Genomic DNA, 8026 nt, shown 5'->3' with positions numbered 1-8026 from the left:
AGGTCCTCATAATTTATCTGGGTCTCTGGATTAACAGTCGAGCAATAATACCACTAGGCCATCACCTCCCCTATGTTACTGAATTATAACTATTCAAACGATATATGCAGGTTTATTTCGCAGATCAAGTGATAAGTGATCCTGGGAAGAGATATCTGAAAATCTTACTTGATACTGGCAAGAATGTGCTTCACAGAAATAATACATCTGGTCTTCCTGTTGAAGATCAGAAAGAACAGAAAAGATCTGAAGGAGATCCAAAGAACAACTCAAGGTAAGGATTAACTTCAAGATTAACAGACTCCAACTTATGTCATATGGACAGCAATCCCAAGAATCTTCGGACACCCTCGTTGCAAGGTGTTGCAGCAAAGTGCATCAGTGTGATTTCTTAAAGAAGAATCTCAGTGAAATTGATCACATTTGTAATTGCCTCTGCACCAATTAAAACTTCCAGAAAGATCTTCTGGGCAACAAAAAGGACTAAACTTTGATGCATTGTTGAAGATGGATACCACTATGAAGCCATAATGGCAGAACAGCATCAAGTACATGTCTTAGATGCAGCCAAAGCTATTGCTACATTCAGCAAAGCTCACGAAAGAAATAATATCTGTTAAGAGATGCGGTTTGGCGCACCTACCAAAAGCTTTTGTTCACATCTGCAAAGCATGTAGTATCAAAGTACATTGGGTTTGCATGTTCAGGAAATTTAGTTCTAAGGGCCAAGCTAGGTCCCAGACAAAACACAGAGGACTGTCAAAATGGTACAGCATCACTTATCATTAAATGTCAAGCAACAAATCAAGGTTTTTGCATCAATCAATTGCTTTGCCTTTGTCTATTTTCATGCAAGACCAATGGAAAAAGCATTACAATCTCCAGCACAACCTATGCTCAGAAGACAAGACAATGTCACTTGACATGCCAACATATTGATTCTCTGTTTCAGTACTCACCTTAGAAGTCTGTGCATTGAAAACAAAATCAGAGGAAATATTAGTAGATATATGTGATATAAAATGTAAAGTCGCCAGAGTCTTACCAGACTATAGTGCTATTCTCTCATTAGAGAGAGAGAGAGACGACTGGTGGTGGTTTAATGTGAAGGTCACCATATCTCAGGCAAGGGAGAGGCTGAAAAATACAGTCCTTCATTCTAATCTTGGCTGGTTTGATACATAGGATCTGCAATAAACATCTGTTAAATCTTTCAAAACTATGTTACCCATGTCTGCTTGTTATGTTCCAGGAGTTAAAACATGTATTGTTTCATCTGGTACAAATATCCTGCTAGAGGCAAAAAACCTACAACATAGTGGATGAACAGAAATTTCTTCTTACCCTGGTCTAAAACTTTTTTATGCCGTTCTGGGAAATTTTAATCTTCTACTGTTACTTCTTCTGATACTTTAGAGCAATTTGTTTTAAACAGAATTCAATAGAACCTATGAACAAAAGCACAAGACTGTCTTTAGAATCAGCAAATTCTTTGTGATTACATTATATTAACAATAGTTTCACCCACACTGTACTGATGCATGGCCTTAATATTTCATTTCTTTGTTTACGTTACTTGCACTGCTGTTTAGTAGTGCTTTAGGAGTGGGTGCAAGATATTCTGCTTTCAGAGCCTTCTTTAAGATCTGCAGCCATATTTCAACGTGAATTTCCAAAATTTCTCATCAAGAATAACATGCTTTATATTACCACTGTAGCATGAGATAAAGCTGCCAGATACCAAGTCCAAAACAACATGCTATGTTTGGTCTTTTCTTTCTCTGAAGGGATTCTCTGAAGTTGGCAAATTTGTGATACTGTTAATTATGCACTACTCAGTGATGTCTCTGCCCAAATTATTTTGAATCAACGAAGCTACAAAAAATCCTTTGTTCATTGAAAATAAATAGGACAAAAGTTATGAGAAGGCTATTAAGTGTCTGTTGTTTATTTTCAGCACTATTCATTCATGCATTCTGAGCTGGGTATTGATGTTTGTAATATCACTGAAATGTTAGTTGTTAACTGGAGGTAGTGCTCACTTCAGCAACCCATAGACTAAAATTGGAATGATACAGAGAAGGTTAGCATGGCCCCCGTGCAAGGATGACATGCAAATTCATGATGTGCTCCATATTTAAGGGCTCTTGAGGTACAGTGGTGGTATCCCTATCTTTGAGCCAGGAGGCATGGGTTCAAGTCTCATCTATTCCAGTGGTGTGTAATAACATCTCTAAACAGATTGATTAAGAAGTAGTTTTTCACTGCTAATACATGCATATGTTGCGGATGTTTCCTGCAGTGTTTAAAATATTCCTTTTTCTTTTTCAGCTTCTTGTCACCTCATAACTACATGGTTCCTTTTTCAATTTTAATAAAGATTCACATAAATATAGAAAGGCAAATAAAGCAGCTTATATGTAAATAATACGTAAATGATTCCCCTAAGCTACCATCTACAAGGTACAGGTTAGGAGGGTGATGGAACACACCTCATTTGCCTGCAGCTCCAACAACACTCCAGATGCTTATTATCATCCTGGACAAAGCAGTACTGTGATTTACATCAACAAATATAAATTCCCTCCATTATTGGCACTCAGGAGCAGCAGTGTGCACCATGTACAAAATGTACCACAGAAATTCACACAGGTTCTTTAGGCAGCACCCTTTAAACTTACAACTGCCACCATCTAGAAGGACAAGGGCAGCAGACACAAGGGAACACAATCACCTGCAAGTTTTTCTCCAAGCCACTCACCATCCTGACTTGGAAATATACTGCTGTTTCTTCACTGTCACTTTGTCAAAATCCTGAAATTCCCTCCCTAATACCATTGTGCGTCTACCCACAACAAACAGACTTCAGCAGTTCAAAATGGCAGCTCAATACCACCTACTGGTGAGCAACTAGGGCTATGCAAAAAATGCAAGGCCAGCCAAAACTCCCCATATCCCATGAATTAATTAAAAAAGAAGAAACAAGGGAGAGTTTCTACACCTGATTTTCTCATGCTTGAGCAGGAGATTCAAGGCACATTTTCCTTAGCTGCAATTTCTGATGATCACAGTTTGATAACGATAGAATCATACTAAAAATACAGCATTCCAGCATGCTTTATGATAGCATTGTTTCAATGTTCAATGCTACCTTTCAAAAACTAATAGTATTTTATGCCTTTATGGCTCCTAGGAGCAAATATGGACAATTAGTCTGCTGTGGTGAAAGCTGAGATGCTATATTAGAGTTTCTGTGTTCTTGTATCTGTCCCCTTGTTGCTGTTTAATTTTGCTTCAGTGCATTAAGACTTGATGCATAAATTACTTTGCTAAAAGGAAAGGCAAAAGAGAGGACTTATTCATATGATAATGTAATTTTAGGTTTTCTGTCAAGGCCATTTCAAATTTAATTCTTTGGTTTTAACAAGTGCCATTAATTATATATTTGTGAAAGAGTTACGATGCAAGCTTAAGAAATATTTGTTTACTTATCTAATTTCTTTGGAAAGACAGTTTGACATCTCCCAGCAATTAATTCCCTGAAGATTCAACTTCTTCCAGCAACATAGGTTTGAATCAGAGATATTTAAAATTTGACTAACTGTGACTTCATTCTTTTAGTTTTCTATTCATTATAGATTTGTGGGATTCATTGTGAGACTGATCAACCAATATTTCCGGGTTTAAACAGCAAGTACCAAATTAAGAGGTCACAGAATACTTTACATAGTGAATTTAGCAAACTATCTTCAATAGAAATAGCCCATTAATACTGTGAACAAAGTATTTATGCACTCACAAGTGTCTATTTTCAAATTCCTGTCAAGGTCATTGCACTATGCTTTCTGGCAGCTTTTAGCAAATTGCAGTAATTTGTGGAGATGAAAAAAATGATAACATGCTGAAAGGTATTGTGTTACTGACAAAATGGTGCTTCCAGTAGCTATTAAAAATTCTCTGAAGCTTACATTTACCTCTACAAAGCCCATAATACAGGGTTGATAGTTAATTATCCCCCTTCATGCATGTTACAAATGCCCAGAAGTGACGTGAACATGTTTTTCAACACGCACCAGTGGGGGAAAGGACAGCAAGAGATATGTTTGTGGCCATCAGCAAAGGCCAGACAGCTAAAGGTAAAAAAAAACCTGCTGACAGACTCATTTCTTTATGAAGAGGTGCAATTTTATATAATAACAGTTTAGCAAGAACAAAAGTAGATCTGTGATGTTTTTTTCAAAATCTCAAAACTAAGACACAAAGGCTCATTCACTACCACTTTCACGATTGCCTGCAACATCTTCCCCAACTCACTGTCACCCACCTAAGCTCTCAACAACATTAACCCTACATGGTCTCTGTGTTGCCTAATCAGTTCACCTGAGCCGATTCCCCACATGCACCAAAAATAACTGCTGTGCCACTCGCTTTCATTTCTCTTAGCACCTGCCTCCTGCTCGTTCGAAGAGAACAGCAGCCCCCTTGCATTGATAGATGGATGGTGGGCTGCCTGACATTTGGCTCCTCACACCTTATGCAGAAAGCATCCTGACTCAAGCTGCCCTGAGCTTCTGACTGGCTGTATCCCATCCCCTGGACTAATATTGAAAGTTGCCCCTGACTTATCGTGATCCTGAACAAAGCTATCTCCCTCGCCTTGATTGAGGCTCGCAGACAATCATGACATGTTTCCCATCTTTGTATCTGTGTGCTAAACACACAGCAAGATCCGAGTAATGTAAGCCTACTATTTATAGCAGCTGGGGCAAAGTGGAAAACCACAAAGTGAGGCAGTGCAAGACAAGGATGCTGTGAGTATCCAGATAGGCTCAGAATGAGTGACCATTATGGTTGCAAACAAAGAGCTCGAAGATGCAGCCCGATCTGGTCCATGATGTCTCAGAAATAGAGGCAGCGATTATGATATATGATTAACCATAACCATTGATAATTTTTGGCAGTGTGCCAACTTCACAGTAAACTCTGGCAGAAGGGGACTGATTAGGTTGTCTTCCTAGCAAGTCTTTTTTCTTCCTCTTCAATGTGCACCTGTTTCTCTGCTGTTTTTGCCAGTGGTAAGATCTGTCCTATTACAACAGTAAGGTTATGCACCATTTCACCAAGCATTAATGCTGTTGACTATAGTAGAATTGATTGGGAGGGCCTGATGTAGTTTCTGGGTCAAGCAGCATTACTGGTACGGTATGGTCTGAGTGTTCTCTGATATCTTAACCCACAGAACATGTAACACAAAAATCTTTTGAAGTAGATCTCTTAAGGTTTATGAATAATACACTATTTACATTGCTACAATATAACAGGGTCATTCATAATGAAAGCATTGTTTCAACAAGCCATCAGCTCTTCAGTCACATTTTGTTTAGCAGCATGGTTTTCATTGCATGCATGGCATGTATGCATTATGCAACAAGGTTATCAGCAATGCCATGCAAGTGTGTGCATTGTGCAACAAGGTTATCAGCAATGCCATGCAAGTGTGTGCATTGGGCAACAAGGTTATCAGCAATGTCATACAAATGTATGCATTGTGCAGCAAAGTTATCAGCAATGCCATGAACTGCTATACCATATTGCACAGTAGCCACTCTTGGTTTGCCTTGGCAGTTCAACTATAACTCTCACAGTGAACTGTTGCAGAATGATGACAACATGACAACTGCCAAAATATCAGGTGTCGATGTGAATGATTTGCTACCTACTGTCACTCACCAGTTAGATATTAAGCAAGTGGATTATGAGGCATTATTCAAAGATTCTGGGTCAGACAGCCAGTGTACCCTCAAGACAGTTAAATGACATTATGACAATTGCTATTCCCTTATAAATGTACCCACGTCACCTTCGGTCACACTCTCAGTGCAATGGAGTCAGTATTGTGTGTTCAGTCAGTCAATTGTGTATATGTAATATACAGGAACACCAGTGAGAATGAAACCCAGATTGAGAATGAACCTATGAAATTATAGCAATGTAAATAGTATTATTCATAAATATCAAGACCTCCACTGCTAAAGATCTTTGTGTCACATATTCTGTGAATTAACATATAAGGAAGCACTCAGACATATCATACCAGCAATGCTGCTTAATCAAGAAACTATATTAGGCCTTCCCAGTCAGTTCTACTACAGTGACACATGGCATCCATAAAGCAATGGGCTTCAAAAATGTTATCAATACTCCCCTAACCATGGCAAAACGTAAGCTCTTTGAGAAGCTGCATATGTACTCTGCCTGCTGATCTCTAGCAAGAAAGAATCAAATACAGTTAGTTCTCTGAACAGAAAAACTCAACAACCTCCAAGATGGAGCAGTAGATGGTAAACTGTGAGTGGTTATATTTAGCCAGCTTGAACGTGGATGAAACAAGATTGAGAAAAGTTCATAAATGCAAAGTACTGTGTATGCTGGAAACTGGAAACATAAAATGGAAAGTAATAGGGAAACTCAGTAGACAGCATATGTGGAAAGAGAAACAAGGCAAACATTTTGAGTCCAAATGACTCTATTTTGGAGTAAAAATTCATTCTATGATTGCTAGCAGCTGTTAGGGGAGTTGATGTCCAAGTGATATTATTGCTGGACTGTTAACCTAGAGAGCCAAGTAATGTTCTGAGGTCCCAGGTTCAGATCCCACCATGGCAGAAGTTGGAATTGAATTCAATTTTTCAGAAATCTGGAGTTAAGAGTCGAGTGATGAACATGAATCCATTGCCAATTGTTGGAAAAACCTATATGGATCATTAATGCCCTTTAGGAAGGGAAATTGCCTTCCTTACCTGGTCTGGCCTCCATGTGACTCCAGAGCCACAGTAATGTGGGTAACTCCTATCTGTCTTCTGGGATGGGTAATAAATGCTGGCCAAGCCAATGAAACCTGCATCCCATAACTGAATTTAAAAAATGACAACGTGATCCTTGCTATTTTCTGAGGTTGCTGCTGTAATTGCAGCAGGGGAATGGACAAGTTTAGTGAGGATGTCCTTGCTGATCGACAAATCTTTCACACTCTCATTTCTTGTTGAGATTCAGTTAAGCGAATTGCTCCATGAAGACATGACCTATTGCTGGCATCTTGGTGACCCTCCTCCTCTGTCCTTTTCCAGCAAACTGTATTGCACGATGGTACCTGTTCCTTCTTCAGCTGGTCTCTGTCATGGAAACAATCGATTTGTGCAGAAACCTGAAGTCAGCAAAAGTTATGTACTCCTCATGGACTTCTGCAACTAAAGAGAGCATTTACCATTTATAGAGACATAGAACAACCGGACATACCTTGAAAGCAGTTGACAATACCTAGCTCCCAGTGTTTGGCGTATTGTACTGTCTGCGTTAAACACATGTTCAACAGTGCAAAGTTGAAATTATTGAGTTTGAATAGCACCAGTGGCATCAGATCAGTATCATATTCTGACTTGTCATCACAATCTGCCTATTCTGCTTGGTGCAGACTAATGTCCTCATCATTGCATGTAGTTTGCCCAAAACTGTTCATTCTTGCTATTGACACCATTTTGAAGCTCTAAGGACACTAATAACACATAAAACATAGGTGCTAATGAGCCCATTTTATCCTCCAATAAATGTTTGTCACCTTGACGGTTCTGCATTAAATTGAAGAAAGAACTGATTCAATGTAGAAGATTAAAAAGTTGCAGTTGGCATAAATTTGATCATTAGCTCTGACACATACAAAACTCAGATGAAGCTTTGCTCAAAATAGCAACCGATATTTAAGATTATGACAAATTTTGGCAATACATATTTTACATAATCATCAATAATTTGATTTTGCTGCCAGATGTCATAAATATTCAACCTGAATTGACATTAACTTGCTTGAAAACAAAATACGTAATCTTTGTTCAGCTGTAGAATGGTATATTTTAAAGAGTTTGTATTTTTTTCTTCAGAGATAGTAGGAACTGCAGATGCTGGAGAATCCGAGACAACAAGGTGCAGAGCTGGATGTACACAGCAGGCCAAGCAGCATCATAGGAGCAGA

The 8026-nt window shown here is 38.7% G+C and overlaps 1 non-coding gene across 1 annotated transcript; it reads left to right on the top strand.

The window, feature by feature from the left end:
* The first annotated feature begins 2034 nt into the window (after positions 1-2034).
* On the top strand, positions 2035-2141 carry LOC125483601. The gene has a single exon (XR_007262548.1). It is a non-coding gene; the product is annotated as a U6 spliceosomal RNA (small nuclear RNA).
* Positions 2142-8026: the final 5885 nt, after the last annotated feature.

This window comes from Rhincodon typus, chromosome 7 (genome assembly GCF_021869965.1).
Source record: "Rhincodon typus isolate 14 chromosome 7, sRhiTyp1.1, whole genome shotgun sequence".
Lineage (NCBI taxonomy): Eukaryota > Metazoa > Chordata > Chondrichthyes > Orectolobiformes > Rhincodontidae > Rhincodon > Rhincodon typus.
The sequence above is the reverse complement of the archived record's forward strand: the minus strand, read 5'-3'. Positions and strand labels throughout refer to the sequence as shown.